Here is a 17,922-nt window from a genome sequence, read left to right as displayed (position 1 = left end):
TAGAGATTTATGAGACCGAAATGCTGCAGTCATTTCGTCTTTCAGTTCCTGTACTCAAACACGTCAAATGAGAGAGTATAAATCAATCATATTCAATTTCGGGAATTCCGTTTCATAAAGTCATTCAGCAGAATACTGTCAGTCCATCAATATCCGTGAAACTTAAAGGGGACATCAATGACCTTATTCAATCGAGGTCATGAGTTGACAAAGGAGCGGAGTGACTCCCTTCTTGTGCAAGCCCGCCGCACCAGATTCAACCTTGTTGAGTTCGGGGTTCTATCGGAGTAGACGATGCTAAACCGAATGCTTCAAGGTAAAGTTTCAAAGTCTGAGGAGTATTCGCTAGGTCCTCATGCTTCATCCACTTCGCATCTAATGCCGGGTAGTTCTTGAATTTAACCAAGAACCGCGGAATCACTTTACCTTTCATCTTTCTTTCCTTGTGTGCCAAAATCTATTCAGGAACGAGTATCTCCTCGCTCTCTTCCACTTCGGGTTGCTCATCAGGCTCCCTATCAACTGGCACCTCACCTTTAAAAGGTTTCAAGAGACTCACATAGAGCATTGTGAATCTTCCAAGTATCGGGCAGTGTAACAGACTTGGACACTCCCAAGTCAAGAATCAACCGCGACAGCACCAAATAACCACTTCAAAACAAGTCACAAATCACAATAGATGTACACTGGCCCGACGGAGTTCCGTGCCTAGAGATATTGGCCCCAAAGAGTGGCGCCCCTTTTTGTATTTCTTTTTATATTAATCAGATCAAAGTACAAGAGAGTGGCTAGGGTTTCACTCTCAAACTCTGCGTCTAGATTCTCTGAGAAGTGAGGCCCTCACCACTAATTTAAAGGTTACAAGGGATGCCCAAAAGCAGAGGCCCAAAAGCTTTTAAAAATAAAAAGCATCAGTTCTCTCTCTCTCTCTCTCTCTCTCTCTCTCTCTCTCTCTCTCTCTCTCTCTCTCTCTCTCTCAGAGTCTCTTTTTTTTAATAAAAAAACAAGTTTTCTCTCTTTCTCATGGCGTAGAGAAAAAGCAAGATTCGCGTCGCTCGTCATTAAAAAAAAATTAAAGTAAAATTTTTTCAGTCTCCGCGATTTCCGGAAATTAGGGTTTCTGGCAGAAATTAGGGTTTCTGCTGTCCGCCACATCATCACTTTGTGACATACCCCCCTCTTGAAAGCATTGTAATCGACCGCGATTACGCCTGCAAAACCGACAAAAGCCATAAACCGTCTTAGCAGACACTGACTGTTAGTACCTACGTACTAGGAACACACATCTAGCACATGTACAAAATCGACAGTCACATCACACGACATCACAGGACATCACCAGACATCACAGGACATCACATGACATTCAACATTCATTTGGATCTTAGACCATGATTTATCGGCAATGTAGCTAGCAATCACATCTAGGTCCAATCGGGACCTCATCGATGTCCGATTGACTAACCCCTATTGCAACCATGTCTATTCGAGATCAATCAGACCAAAATGCTGCAGTCATTTTGGCGATCAGTTCTTGCACTCAAAAGAAGTCAAGAACAAATCAGTATCATTATCAGGAATTCCATTTCATAAAGTCATCCGGCAGAATACTGTCAGCTATCAGTATCCTTGAAGCTCAAAGAGACATCAGTGACTTTAGTATCAAACTCAAGGCATCCGTTGACAAAGGAGCGGAGTAACTCCTCTCTTGTGCATCTTGCTGCACCAGATCTTCGGCCAAGCTGAATTTCTGGGTTCCGTTTGGAGTAGACTATGCTAAACCAAAACATCGAGGTAAAGTTTCACAATCCGAGGAGTATCTGCTAGGTCCTCCTCCTCCATCCACTTCGCATCAAATGCAGGAAAGTTCTTGAACTTAACCAAGAACCGCCTTCGGACTTTACCTTTCTTCGTATCGTTATGTGCCAAGATCTGTTCAGGAACAAAGATCTCCTCATTTTCTTCCTCTTTGGGTTGCTGATCAAGCTCCCCATCATCAGGCACATCACCCTTAACAGGTTTCAAGAGATTCACATGCAATGCATTGTGAATCCTCCAAGTATCTGGCAGTTTCAATCGAAAGGAGACATCATTTATCTTTTCAGTTATCCGGAAAGGTCCGTAGTATCGCATACTAAGCTTTGGAAAAGGCCTCTCCTTTCCCTTTTTCTTTCTTAGGCGTGCCTTCTCAAAACGTAAGAGCACCCAATCATCCTCCTTCAATTTCAAGTGGCGACGATGGCGATCCGCTGCCTTTTTCTGTCGTTCTTGAGACTCCTGCAAAGTCTCGCGAACCTTGGCAAAAGCCGTATCCAAATCTCGCGAATATTCATCCGCTTCAAATATCTAATCTTTCGTGCTCAGGAAGGATGGAACGTTCGCAGCACTTTCAACAATCTCACATGGCGTCTTCCCCGTCGAAGAGTGTATCGTGTTATTGTAGGCAAATTCCACCAAAGGTAAGTTCTTTTTCCATTGAGTCTTCTGATCCGAGATACAAGACTGCAATAAATCTAAAATCATTGAATTGGCAATCTCAAATTGCTCGTCAGTCTGCAAGTGGAACGATGACGAGAACTGCAACTGCGTGCCAATGTTCTCCCAAATTGCCTTCCAAAACAAACTCATAAATATGGGGTCTCTGCCGGAGACAATCGTCTCAGACGTGCCATGTAATTGGAAAATCATCGTGATCATTCTGTCTAATCGGGAGATCAAAAATGAAATCCATTTCCATACTTTCCCAGGGGCGGGTGGCTATGGGTAAAGGGTGTAACAATCCCTGTGCCTTATGCCTGTCAAACTTGACCTTCTGGCATACTGCGCACAACTCTTCCACGTCCTTTTTGAGTCACGGCCAAAAGAAGTATCTCTCTACCCCTTTCATGGTGGTAGCAATGCCGCGGTGATCCGTAAAAGGTGGACAGTGGCATTCAGTCATAAACTTTTCCCTCAACGGCTGTGTAATGCACAACATAGTCTTTTTCATCAAGTAGCCTTCTCGAAGGAAGTATCCAGCTACTGTCTCCCCATCCCGTATCCGTGTGAAAATATCTGCAAAATCTGTATCTCTGGCATACTAATCGACCATATCCTCGAAGCTCGTATGATGTATCGCGGAAATAGCCAGAAACAACGGTTTTCGAGACAAAGCATCTGCCACCACATTCTTTTGTCCCTGCACATGGACAATCTGGAAGTGGAACTGTGACAAGATGTTCGCCCACCGCATCTGCTTTTCCGAAAGCTGCTTTTGTGACAAGAAGTAGCGCAAACTCTGATGGTCTGTAAAGACAGTAAAATCCGCTCCGAGTCGGTAATGCCGCCACTGAGTAAGAGCATGGATAACCGCCAAAAGCTCTTTCTCATAAATCTGTGCTGTCATCTCCGGCCTAGAGAACAGACGGCTCTCGTAAGCTATGACATGGCCTTCTTGCATCAAGACCGCACGCAGACTACGACCACAAGCATCACAATATACTTCAAATGACTTCTGCAAGTCCGGCAAAGTCAAAATAGGTCTCGTAGTCAATTTCTCTTTCAATGTCCGAAAGGCAGTCACCTCTGTGGGTCCCCAGGAAAAAGGTACTCCTTTCTGTGTCAAGGTATGCAAAGGGGAAGCAACCTCTGCAAACTTTCGTATGAACCGCCTGTAGTACAACACAGTCCCAAGAAGCTTCTAACTTCATGGACATTCGTCAAATCGGGCCAATCACGGATAGTCCCTATCTTGGTCGGGTCCATTTGCACTCCTGCTGCTGACACAATGTGTCCCAAAAAGTGTATCTCTGGTAGGAAAAATTCACTTTTCTTTGCATTAATCACTAACGTGTGATCTCGTAATGCTTGAAAGACTTGAGGTAGATGATCTGTGTGTTCTGCCTCATTCTTGGAGAAAACAATGATGTCGTCAAAGAAAGTGCCAACAAACAGCTTGTACTCTCGAAAAATCCTGTCCATCATCCGGTTAAATGTCGCAGGAGCATTGGTTAAGACAAAAGGCATCACCAAAAACTCAAATAACCCAAAAGTCGTCCGAAAAGCTGTGTTGTAGACATCTCCTGGCGCTATCCTGATCTGATGATATCCACTCTTCAAGTCAATCCTGCTAAAGCACGAGGATCCCTGTAACCTGTCAAGTATATCATCGATCCTAGTAAAATCCGCTCGGTAATGCTGCCATTGAGTAAGAGCATGGATAACCGCCAAAAGCTCTCTCTCATGAATCTGTGCTGTCATCTCCGGCCTTGAGAACAATCGGCTCTCGTAAGCAATGACATAGTCTTCGTGCATTAAGATCGCACCCAGAGTACGACCACAAGCATCACAATATACTTCAAATGACTTCTGCATGTCCGGCAAAGTCAAAACAGGTCCCATAGTCAATTCTTTTTTCAAATACTGAAAGGCAGTCACCTCTGTGGGTCCCCACGAGAAAGGGACTCCTTTCTATGTCAAGATATGCAAAGGGGAAGCAACCTCTGCAAACTTTCGAATGAACCGCCTGTAGTACGAACACAGTCCCAAGAAGCTTCTAACTTCATGGACATTCTTCAAATCAGGCCAATCACGGATAGTCTATATCTTGGCCGGATCCATTTGCACTCCTGCTGCTGCTGACACAATGTGTCCCAAAGAGTGTATCTCTGGGAGGAAAAATTCACTTTCTTTGCATTAATCACTAACTTGTGATCTCGTAATGCCTAAAAGACCTGAAGTAGATGGTCTCTATGTTCTGCCTCATTCTTGGAGAAAATACTGATATCGTCAAAGAACGTGCCAACAAATAGCCTGTACTCTCGAAAAATCCTGTCCATCATCCGGTTAAATGTCGTAGGAGCATTGGTTAAGCCAAAAGGCATCACCAGAAACTCAAATAACCCAAAAGTCGTCCGAAAAGTTGTCTTGTAGACGTCTCCCGGCGCGATTCTGATATGATGATATCCACTTTTCAAATCAATCCTGCTAAAGCACGAGGATCCCTGTAACCTGTCAAGTATATCATCGATCCTAGGAATCGGAAATCTGTTCTTGATGGTGATTTTGTTGAGAGCGCTATAATCGATGCACATTCTCCAAGGTCCGTCTTTCTTCAAAACCAACAACACTGGAGAGCAATACGGTGAAGTACTAGGCTGGACAAGACCCTTTTCCAAGAGGTCTTTCATTTGGTTCATAATCTGTACTTGGCTCACACGGTAAGGTGCCCGATTCGGTGGCGTGCTTCCAGGTATTAGATCAATGGTTTGATCTTCAGGCCCTCTGAAAAGCAATCGGCATGAGTGTGGAGAAAAATCTTGGCGTTCTTTGGATCATGTCAAAACATATTCAACCTTTATCCATCGTTCAGTTCTCTCCCAAAAGAATGAGTAAGAAACTGAAGTTCATCAAGTACAATCTCTAAGCCCTTCATTTATCAAAGTCTCTTTCTCGGCCCGGTAGTCAACCACGACGTATTTCTTGTGGTACCAAGGGATCCTGAGTAGAACGTCACTCGCGTGCCCTGAACACCCCTGTCATTGCAAACGAAGTTTGCCAATGCTCGGTGTAATGGCAACATCCCATCCTGGTGCCAATCGAACTAGCTCCGTCTGTGGCGTCAGTCTGTCGGGCGTAATTCTGAATTGAGCCGCCAATTCCAAGTGAAAAGAAGTTGACCTTGGCTCCTTCAAAAGAGCTTCCTGATCCTTCACTTTGCCCCAAAAGCGGCAAAGTTTGTACTTTCATTCATTAGATTCAGTGCAGGTCCCACGCCATGTGGTACCAATTCTACTTTTCTATCTGCCTTTTTTGCCACGTTCCTCAGTTGCTCTCGAACTCTCAGGCCTGTCGTCGTCTTTATCATTCTGTTCTTTCTGTGCCTTTTTAGGACACTTCGCGGAGATATGTCCATGTTCCCCGCATGCAAAGCACTTCTCCTCTTTGATGAAGCGAGTTCTCTCCTCAGGAGTAAGCTTGGGTCGTGCATCCTTTTTCTCTGGGTTGCTCTTTTTCTTTCTACTTTCATTCCTAGAAGTCTGTTCAGCTCGTTGTGTCATGGCCTCATCTGTGGGGTAGGTCAGACTGCCAGAGTGAATGGCAAAGCCCCGCTTCGCATGACTCATCAACTCCTGAATAGAAGCTGACTTCTGTTCCAAGCAGTGATCTTGGATCTCTGTAGGTAGACCCAAGGTAAACCGCTCAATCTGTTCTCTGAACGAGATCTTCTTGAATGAAGAGGCGGTAGAAAAGAGCTCCAGAATCTTTCAGAGTAAGCATTGATTGTATCTTTCTTAGTCATCCGAAGATGGTTCCAAGCAGCTCGTATATCTCATTCATAGTCTTGCGTCAACCAAGAAGAAATTGTAATTTCAGCCATTTAACTGGCGCAGTCTTGTTTAAAAGAAGCGTGGACCACCAAGTACGAGCATTCCTCTTAAAGTAAGAGGCAGCTCTCCGAATCTTGGAGTGCTCTGAATAACGTCCTCCCGCAAAAGCGATGTCAAATTGCTGTATAAAAGACAGAGCCTTCGAAGCATCTGAGCATCTTGAAAAAGTATCAAACTTGATTGAGTGGCCACCTTCCTCAAACTCTCGGACTTTCTTGCTTTTATCTTTGAGAAAGTCATATTGGCTGGCTTTGTAAAAATTCTTCTTGTTCCGATAAAAGTTTCCGTTGTCAGAGTCTGAACTGTCCGTAGATGAGTCCTCTGTAGAAGTGTTACTCATTGGGCGAGACTTAGACTTCTTGCTCTTTCCGAAGCTTTGTTTCTTGCTTCGCTTTTTGCTTTTTCTTTTTTCTTCGCTCGAGTCTGAAGAGCTAGAGGAACTGTCAGAAGAAGAAGAAGAAGAACTGGGTAGGTCTTCAAGCTTGACGCGCTTCTTCAATTTCTTTGCCTTGTTAAATGTCAACCGACGACCCAAATATCCCGGGAAGTCAGTGCCTTTCTTCTGCTTTTTGCCGTGCTTTTTGGCTTTCTTTTGCACGTCGAAAAGCTGAGCAATCCGTGCATCAACCACGTTCTCCTGTTCCTTCTCCGTATATTTCTTGGAGGCAGAAGGTTTCTTGAGAGCGGGTTTCGGAGTGGTGTTGTGGTTCTTTGCCACTCCATCTGTACCTCTTCCAAAGAGGTCTGGTTCATATATTTTGCCATCTTCGGGTCCATGGCAAAATTGAGCATCATCTTTGTTGCATCGCCAATCAATTGACGACGCTCCATCTCTCTTTGCTCCGACTGAGTAGGCTGAGGCGGGCCATACTCTCTGTCTGAATCTTCGTTGTGATCCCAGCCCGCATCTCTAGATGCAGAGGGAGTCGACTGATCATTGCCTGAAGCCATAGGTGCCGCGGAAAAAAATTCGGGGATCGGATTTCCCGTAAAAGAGAAATCGGTTGTGCTTTGATACCACTGTAACAGACTTGGACACTCCAAGTCAAGAATCAACCGCGACAGCACCAAATAACCACTTCAAAACAAGTCACAGATCACAATAGATGTACACTAGCCCGGTGGAGTTCCGTGCCTAGAGATATTGGCCCCAAAGACTGGCGCCCCTTTCGGTATTTCTTTTTATATTAATCAGATCAAAGTACAAGAGAGTGGCTAGGGTTTCACTCTCATACTCTGCGTCCATATGCTCTGAGAAGTGAGGCCCTCACCACTAATTTAAAGGTTACAAGGGATGCCCAAAAGCAGAGCCCCAAAAGCTTTTAAAAATAAAAAGCACCAGTTCTCTCTCTCTCTTAGAGAGTCTCTTAAAAAAAAAAAAAACAAGTTCTCTCTCTTTCTCATGGCGTAGAGAAAAAGCAAGATTCGCGTCGCTCGTCATTAAAAAAAAAAAAAAAAAAAAACAGCCTCCGCGATTTCTGGAAATTAGGGTTTCTGGCAAAAATTAGGGTTTGCAAGAATTTTAGGGTTTTTGGCAGAAATTAGGGTTTCTGCTGTCCGCCATGTCATCACTTTGTGACAGGCAGCTTGAGTCGAAAGGAGACATCATTTATCTTTTCTTTAATTTGTGAAGGGCCATAATACCTCATGCTAAGCTTTGTAAAAAGCCGCTCCTTTACCTTTCGTTTCCTTTGGTGTGCCTTCTCAAAACGTAAGAGGACCCTATCGTCTTCCTTTAAATTCAAGTCTCGACGATATCGATCTGCTTCCTTTTTATGTCGTTCTTGAGATTTCTCTAAAGCCTCCTAGACCTTGGCAAAAGCAGTGTCCAAGTCGCTCATGTACTGGTCGGCTTCAATTATCCTAGGTTTGGGGAATGTTTTGATCTACTAGCTGATTCCCTTTTTTCTCTCTTTCCCTGTGCCCTGGGACCTGTGCGTAGCGTCTCTCGCTTACCCTGTTCATTGGCACGTCAGAGTCAATCATGGAACCCTAAGATGCACTATCATGTAATTCCTCTTTCTCTGGAATCCTTTGATGAACTTGCATATGGTTCCCTTAGTTCGTCAGAACCCTCTAATTCTCCCTTGATGCATTCTCTTCACTGGCAGACTCTTGCCTTTTTGAGGTGGATACTATCCTGCCCGTCGCATAAGTCAATGAGCCGGCATGCATTCCAAATCGTTGCTTAGTCATGTCCCATAAGTCTCTGAATGGAGTTAGACTTCTAGTTTAAAGCCTAGTCTTGAATCTCTTTAGCAAATCATAGCAAAACCGCTCAATTTGGTCGTTCAAAAGAATCTCATAAGTATCCCAAAACCTTTGGCAGTAGTCATCCAATGTATCTTTCTTAGTCATTTTCAAGTGATGCTAAGGCGTGATGACATCTCTTGCATATTCATCTAATATCCAAGTTGACGTGAGAAAAAAAAAAGAATTTTAACCATGTCGCATGTGTTTCTCTGCGTAACAACAGAGTAAGATACCGCGTTTTGCTCCTTGGAATTTTTTGAGAACGGCTCTTCAGAAAAGGGTACGTCAAACTGTTGTACAAACTCAAGGGCTCGATGGGTGTCGTGGCCTGAGTTCCTTCCTTGAACTCCTTGGTTTTCTTGTTGATCTGGTCATTGTCAAAAGAGGACAAGCTCTCCTCCTTTAAACGGCTAGATGGCCTTCGATGCCTTCTAGACTTTGTTTCAAAAATTTTCTTCAAAAGAATCTTGTCTTAGGTGCTTAAAAATTGAAGAAGCTTCTTAGCACCCTCGAACACTTCAAATGGCGCCTTCCCCGTGTGTCATTGTAGGCAAACTCCACCAAGGGCAAATACTTTTCCCATTTAGTCTTCTGATCCGAAGAAGAAGGCTTCAACAAATTCAAAACTATTGAATTGGCTATTTCAAATTGCCCATCTGCGGGTGGAACGAGGAGGAGAACTGCAACCACGTGCAAATGTTCTCCCAGATTGCCGTCCAAAACAACTAGTAGAACGGTGGTATCTTTGTCCGAAACAATGGACTCAGACATGCCATATATTCGAATAGTTTCGCCAAAGGATCATGCGTAAATATCTTCTTTACTGCAGAGCAGGGAGCCTGCTTACTGAATCTGCTGATGACTATCCAAAGGCCATCATGTCCACTCTGTGTCTTTGGGAGATCAAAGATGAAATCCATTGCAATACTTTCCCAGGGGCGGGTGTAATGGGTAAAGGCTGTAGTAATCCTTGTGCCTTATGCCTATCAAACTTGGCTTTTTGGCATACGAAACAACTGCAAACAAAGTCATCCACATCCTTCTTGAGTCTCGGTCTAAAGATAATAACGCTCCACACCTTTCAAGGTGGTATCAATGCCACGGTGACCCGTAAGAGGTGGTGAAACGAATGAAGAGGGAGGATCTCCCGGCCACATGGACCCCGCCTACAAACACTCGTCGGACGAACCATCCGACCATAGCCACCATCCGGCAGCTCCCCCGTGCTGGGGCTAGCGTCCGAGGACGTAGGCGTGCACCTGTAAGACCGGGCGTCCCATACCACCCGGCCTCACCTCCTCGTGGTGACCTCGCGCACTCCTAGCCTCGCGGGCTAACCAGTGGCACTCTACGAGTGGGGGTCGATAACTGCAAATGAGGCCTTGGCCTCCCTTTTATAATAATGGCCGGCCACATTGGCCGCGTTCACACTACGTCCGCTCGGACACTGGACGCCCATCTCGACGGCATCTGGGCTAGATCCCCTCTCCTGTGAGCGGGACATAACATACTTCCCCCCTTAAGAACCATTGATGTCCTCATCAATGAAGTGGGGAAACTGAGCCTTCAAAGCTCGAACAGGTTCCCAAGTAGCAAACCTTTGAAATTGACCCTTCCATTTAATTAAGTACTCGTCATAAGCCTTTTGGCGCGAATGACGAGTACGATGATCTAAAACTGCTTCTAGTTCTCGAGGAATATACTCAGTTTGCATATCTTGCCATACATTTTCCTCGATAGGCACCACAACATCAGCTTTGCCCAATTTCACTTTAAGGCGGTTGACATGAAACACTGGATGTACACTAACATCCGAAGGAAGAGCCAATCTGTAGGCAACTTGGCCAATTTTCTTTGTGATCAGGAACGGACCACAATATCTAGCTGAAAGCTTATAATGCTTTCCTGTTCGCATAGTCTTGGAATCCTTGGGTATCTTCATATAAACCGATTGTCCCACATCTAGAGTCCTTGGAGACCTCTTTTGATTAGCATAAGTAGTAACTCGGTCACGAGCCGTTCTTATACTATCCTTAGCCAATTCGAGCATTTCCTGCATGTCATACAAGAAATCACGAGCTTGGCGTTCCTTGACTTTCTCTAAGCCAATAGCAATTGGGGATTTAGGCTCAAATCCATACATCAGCATGAACGAGCTAAATCCAGTAGCAAAATGCTTGCTACTATTATAGGCAAACTCTTAACTGTGGGAGATACCTTTCCCAATCAGATTGTCTGTGAGAGACATAGGCTCTCAACATGTCCTCTAACGTCTGATTCATCCTCTCAGTTTGTCCGTCGGACTCAGGATGATCAGAAGACGACATACTCAACTTCGTCTGAAGATGAGCGAACACATCTCGCCAAAAACAGCCAGTGAACTTAGTATCTCGATCACTGACAATATCCTCTGGGAGACCATACAACTTATAAAGCTGATCGACAAATAAAACCGCCAACTCATGGCTTTTTACTGTCGACTTCGTTGGTATAAACTTCGCCATTTTTGTGAGTCTATCGACCACAACCCAAATAGCGTCATTGCCTCGACTAGTATTTGGCAAACCAATGATGAAGTCCATGGAAATACTTTGCCACTTGGCATCTGGAATTTCCAATGGGTGTAGCAAGCCATCTTTCCTAAGGCGCTCTGCCTTATTGACCTGACACTGAGGGCATCTCTTCACATAGCTCTGTATGTAAGAGCGCATTCTTGGCCAATAGAAATATCGCTTGACCAAAGCCAAAGTTCTCTGGATGCCTGGGTGCCCAATGCTAGGAACATCGTGGCATTTGCACAAAATCTTTTGTCTAATCTCATCGATTTCCGGCACGCAGACATTACCATTTCTAAACAATAGTCCACCTCTAATGGAATATTGTCGTTGTCTCGTCTTTCCAGCACGACTCACTTGGGTCTCCGGATCACCCAAGCCTGTATGCGAGTCATGCCCCGCTTCGACCTCGTTCCATATCTTGCCAAAATGGCCATCGGAACGACATAGCCCTCGGAGAGAAAGATAGAAATCCGTCGAGATTTCAGCCATAGACAAGGCATTGACCTCAGGAATCCTGCTGAGCGCATCGGCAACTCGATTGTCTATAACAGATCTCAAAGTCAAACTCTTGCATAAGCTTAACCCATCTAGCCTTTCGGCCTCTGAGATCACCTTGATCACATATATAGCGCAAGGAATGATGATCTGTCCATGCAACAAACGTAGAGCCATACAAGTAGTGCCGCCATTTCCTCAGGGCGTGGACTACGGCGTAAAGCTCCTTTTCATACATTGGATAATGCATCTCAGTGTCAGAAAGCTTCTTACTTTCAAACGCAACAGGAGGTCTATCCTGATATAATGCCGCACCAATAGCATAATCAGTAGCATCCGTTTCAACCACAAACGGTTTGCTAGGATCCACAAGGTGTAATATTGGTGCAGTAGTCACCAAGTGCTTTAGTGTTCGAAAGCTCTCGTCGAGACGCTCATTCCAGATAACAAGGGGATTACCTTTATGACGAGGACCCGAAGTCTTCGGCCCTTTCACCCCTCCTTTTAAAAGTTGCCTAAGCGGAGCAACAACTTTAGAGTAATCCTTGATAAACTTGCGAAAGAATCCAGTAAAGCCTAAAAAGGACTTTACTTGGCGCACATTCTTCAGAATGGGCCAATTTTGCACTTTATTTAAATTTTCAGGGTCCACGCGAATTCCATCGCGAGTAATGATGTGAACCAAGTACAAAAGCTCTTTCTTAAAGAATTCACACTTAGAAGCCTTAGCATAAAGCTTCTCAGTTCTCAGTACTTCGAGAACAGTGCGTATATGCACTAGGTGCTCAGACAAACTTCGGATGTAGATCAAGATATCATTGAGAAATACAACAACGAAGTTGTCTAAAAATGGTCTCAGCAGATCATTCATCATCTGTTGGAACGTAGCTGGAGCATTGGTCAAACCAAAAGGTAAGACCAAAAACTAGTAGTGACCATAACGTGTATGGAAGCCTGTCTTAGGAATATCTTCCAGTTTGATCCGTATCTGATGATAGCCTGATCGCAGGTCTATCTTCGTAAAATACAACGCTCCATGGAGCCGCTATCAGATCGTCCATGCGCGGGAGCGGATACTTGTTCTTGACAGTGAGTTTATTCAACCCCTTGTAATCCACGCAGAAGCGCATAGTGTTATCCTTCTTTCGAGAAAGAAGCAGTGGCGCTCCCCATGGGGATTTGCTGATAAGATTGGATTCGTCGGAATTCCCAAGTTCAACAGAAGAACATGAAACATTTTTACGAAATTCAGTGACAGAAGTACCAAGCACTAATGAATCAAACCAAATAGATGGTACACATTGATAAAAGTCGACATCGGAAGACTTTATTTCTTTATACATTTCCAAAGCAGTAACAACTGGTATTGCAAAACCATTATTTACAGACTTCTGATTACAAAGCGACACTGATACATGAGGCATGTTCTGCTTGACAAAAACAAGAGAGTGATGTACATAGTCTATATACAATGAGTCTTGTTTATCATAAAACCATGGAATTCCTAAAATAACATCTGCTCTGTCCAGGCGCATGCTGTGGAAGTCCAGGTTCTCTTTGTAATCAGCCAGCTCGAGCGACAAGTCTGGAACCATCCGATTCCATACATCCGTATCCACGCCACGAGCCATCTTCACGCGATACTCATGGTCACTGTCCTGTGTCCGTAGGTTTAGTTTCTGCACCAATTTTGCATCCACAAAATTGTGTGAACTTCCACTATCAAGGAGTACGGTCACGTCGTGACCATTATCTTCCCGGGGAAACGGAGAAGATCGTGCTTACCAAACACTTTGGTGCTATAAGTACAATTAGTGCATGACGTGTGCGCTAAATGATGGATTTCAACTTGAACAACATCAGAGTTACTTGAGATCTCGTGAATCTGAACCGAATGACGGCCTTGTGGTTTCTGCGTCTTTTTCTTCTTGGGGCAATCCTTGATTTGGTGACCCGTTTGGCCACATTCAAAGCAAGCCCCTTTCTTTACTGCATCAGCAACTGAAGCATTTCTTGCTTTCTTCTTTTCCTGAGAAGATCTCGGCGGTGATTTGGACTTATGCTGGAATCGGGGTCGCTTCCTCGAAGCACCCTCACTGGATTGATGGTCTGCAGTTCTTTTCCTCTCATAATGCGCCCCATTTATCAAATGGAATGTCCTGGCCTTTGCCACTGCATCCTCGACATCAGTCGGGGCTTTGTCCTTGATCAAGGCCCAACGGTAATCTTCATGTAACCCAAGCAAGTACATGTGCACGGCATGCGTGGAATCCACCTTGCAGAAGGTGAGCGCCTCTTCGAAAGCTGTCGTATATTTATCAAAAGACAGAGTTTTCATCGAAAGACTCTGCAGTTTGGCATACGCTTTGAAAGGGTTCATTTTGGCGAAATCCCTCTTGAATTTCACACAAAAATCAGCCCACATCGTAGGCTTCTCTGTCATATCATGCCACCAGGTAAGCGCCTTACTACGCAGATAGAGAGGAATTGTCTGAATCCTCCGTTCATCATGCTCCCCATGGAGATCAAAATATGTGGTCCACTGGTGCAACCAGTTATTTATGGCCAATTCCGTACACTCTTTCGCTTCACCTGAGAAATTTGTAGTTTTGTACGGAATTGTGGCAGTCGGGCCACCCTGGGAACGCCCAAAAGCAGCAATCTGCATCCGCAATTGCTGGAGATGGGTTTCCCCCTCGGAAATACGCGCAGTCGTCGACTGAGCCATATTTTCGAGAGTAGAAAGTCGAGAACTGAGCCCCTGTACGACCCCTTCGAGAGAGGCCAAGCGAAGGTTCGTCTGAACATTCGCGTTTTCCAGAGCAGTAATACGTTGGTCGAAACTCTGGAAAGTAGTTGTAATCCATGTATAGAGAGCATGCGTGAATGGAATTTGGATGTTACCTGGCGCGTCGTCATGCTGCACATCTGAGCTGGGGGAATCCATGGCGAAGTGCGTGAAAAATTGAAAAATTCACGTGAAACCGAGCCTTTCTGCACTTTTTGGTCACGAAAAAGTGAAGTTCGAGGAGCTCCACGCGTCGGCGTGAGCGCCTGAAGGCGAGCAGGTGATGGTGGGAGCGTGGGAGCGCGAGCAGGTGAGTGTTGCTAATTGGACTATTTTCTTATTTTTAATGATTAATCTCTTTTTAGGATATTTTATTATGTGCACTAAGAACTGTTAAAAGATTGTAGCTACAGGAATTGCCATCAGGAACGGACAAACTCTGATGTGTCATTAGATGGGTGACGATAAACATCGCGAAGGAGTTTCCGCAAGTTCGGTGGAAAGGGCCGGGTTACGAGTGCCCTTGATGCGTCACATGATGGGTCACGGGTGCATTAGTAAGGGGGCATCCCGTAGGCTAAGGAGGAAATCGGAACTGAGTAAGAAAATACGCGTAAGAACACAAGCACAAGAATAAAGATGGGTTCAATGAAGCTTTTTACGAAAAGCAGGAACAGTCGCGGGAAGGCAGATGCTTAGTCAGAAGAGGAACATCGGAAGCACTTGGACTTAGTGTTTCAAGAATTGCGAAAGCATGAGTTTCATGTGAATGCAAAGAAGAGCGAGTTCTTTCTGTCAGAGATACACTATCTCGGCCATATAGTCTCTCACAATCAAGTGAGTATGGATCCTGCCAAGATCCGAGTGGTAGAAGATTGGCCTATTCCCACTACGGTACATGATGTACGTAGCTTTCTGGGATTATGTTCATATTATCGAAGGTTTGTCCAAGGATTTGCTCATGTAGCAGGACCACTTCATGATTTGACAAAGAAGAAGATTCCTTTCAGATGGGGATCGAGACAACAAGGAGCTTTTGATCGGCTCAAGTACTTGCTAAGCCATGGACCTATTTTGATAGTGCTTGACTTAAGGAAACCATTTGAGGTTCACTGCGATGCTTCAGGCGATTGCATCGGAGCAGTGTTAAACCAAGAAGGCCATGCAGTGGCTTACGAAAGCAGACGACTTAAGGATGCAGAGTTGCATGCATCAATCTATGAAAAGGAACTCACGGTTGTGATTCACGCCTTATCCAACTGGAAGCACTATCTTCTAGGAGCGGATTTTGTGATCAAGACTGATCACCAGAGTTTGCGGTATTTTCTTACGCAAAGGAAACTATCTGAGAAACAGATGAGATGGGCAAACTTTTTGTCTATGTTTTACTTCCAGATCCTTCACACGGCTGGGAGTAAGAATGTAGTCGCAGACGCATTGTCTAGGCGGCCAAGGGTGAACGCTATCACTTCGGTGTATCACCAAGAATTAGAAGCACTACCGGATTTATATCCGAATGATCCAGACTTCTCCACCATTTGGGGAAAGCTACATCGTGGAGAGAATGAGTTTCCCTATTCCATTTGGGACGCTTATCTCTACCACCATCAGGCCATATGTGTGGCGGAACCATTAAGAAAGAAGATCATGGATGAAGCACACGCTTCGCCTTATGCGGGTCATCGGGGTATTCTCCCTACGACCTTAGCAATGGAAAGTTTTTTATTTTGGCCTAGCCTTAAAGCAGACATTGATAAGTATGTCAGGGAATGCTTGGTTTGCCAAAAAGTGAAGTATGATCGGCATGAGACGCCTGGGTTGCTACAACCATTGCCTGTGCCTAATGAACCTTGGGAAAGTATTGCCATGGACTTTATCATGGACCTCCCTAGAACCCAGACTGGAAATGACGCGATCTGGACCATTGTGGACAGGTTTAGCAAGCAATCACACTTTATTCCAGTCAAGAAAACGATAAAAGCAGATCATATGGCTAGGGTCTTTCTAGCACAGATCTTTAAGCATCATGGAATGCCTAAGTCTATTGTGAGCGATCGAGATCCTCGCATGACAGGAAATTTTTGGCGTGCCTTGATGGATAATCTTGGTACGAAGCTGAATTTTTCATCTGCCTACCATCCTCAAACGGACGGGCAAAGTGAGATAGCCAACTGCACAATATTGGATATGCTAAAAGCTTATGTGTCAGACCGTCAATCTGACCGGCTAATTGGAAGATCCATAATGCTTTCCATGTCAATTTACTCCGGCCGTATGTGGGACGGCCTCCAAGCCAGCCTAGTGCTGAGGAACCTCGTGAGGTTGAGGAAACAGAAGAAATACTCCAACCGAAGCAGATAGTAAGTCATCAGGAGCGGTCTCTCAAATCCGGAAACATAACACGGAAGTATTTGGTTAAGTTTAAGAACTATTCGAATCTAGATGCTCAGTGGATGACGTAGGAGGAATTAGCAGCTTATCCCCAGATACTGGAGGTATATGTCCAAGCACTACAGTTGAGGTCAACTGTTTAGAAGCCAGAGAGATGTTGCTAATTGGACTATTTTCTTATTTTTAATGATTAATCTCTTTTTAGGATATTTTATTATGTGCACTAAGAACTGTTAAAAGATTGTAGCTACAGGAACTGCCATCAGGAACGGACAAACTCTGATGTGTCATTAGATGGGTGACGGTAAACATCGCGAAGGAGTTTCCGCAAGTTCGGTGGAAAGGGCCGGGTTACGAGTGTCCCTGATGCATCACATGATGGGTGACGGGTGCATCAGTAAGGGGGCATCACGTAGGCTAAGGAGGAAATCCGAACTTAGTAAGAAAATACGCGTAAGAACACAAGCACAAGAATAAAGATGGGTTCAATGAAGCTTTTTACGAAAAGCAGGAACAGTCGCGGGAAGGCAGATGCTTTCTCGCGAGGAGTCTGTGTCTGCATTGCATCTGTGTCGTGTCCTGCACCCGGGGACGCCTGGAATGTGTCCGTGTAGCATTGTTTCCATTAACTAAGTGAGTTTTTAAAGTTTGAACAGGTTCACACTTTATTTTATTAAAGTGGCCGGTCACTTTTAAGTGACCAGGCCTTTATTAATAAAATAAAGCAAGTCTCTAAAAAGCCAGCGCTAATAGCTACGCAGGGGGATGAAAGCTGCGATCTTTCTCTCTCCTCTCTCTAAAAAGCGCCAGCTGCAGCGATCCTTTTCTCTCCTCTCTCTAGGGCGCCAAGGCCCTTCTTTTTCAGCCCTATTCCCGCCAGGTGCCAGGGGCCTATAAAAGGACAACCAGCGTTCAGTTTTTGGACAATGCCGGAAGCAGCAGAAAGCACTAGCGTTGGGATTCTGGAGTAGAGGTTGGCGACGGAATTTGCAAGTGTTCGCGTGACGACTGAGTACGGAGGTCGATTCTCCGAGCAAGGAGCGACAGGTATAATGTGTTGATACGCATT

At 44.8% G+C, this 17,922-nt stretch overlaps 1 protein-coding gene across 4 annotated transcripts in view; it reads left to right on the top strand.

The window, feature by feature from the left end:
* Positions 1 to 17,922, top strand: part of LOC147461233 (uncharacterized) — a 139,096-nt gene that overhangs the window by 51,154 nt on the left and 70,020 nt on the right. The window lies entirely within an intron of this gene.

The sequence above is a fragment of the Adiantum capillus-veneris genome, chromosome 3, assembly GCF_014529385.1.
Source record: "Adiantum capillus-veneris isolate H3 chromosome 3, ASM1452938v2, whole genome shotgun sequence".
Lineage (NCBI taxonomy): Eukaryota > Viridiplantae > Streptophyta > Polypodiopsida > Polypodiales > Pteridaceae > Adiantum > Adiantum capillus-veneris.
This window is presented reverse-complemented; position numbering and strand designations above follow the sequence as displayed.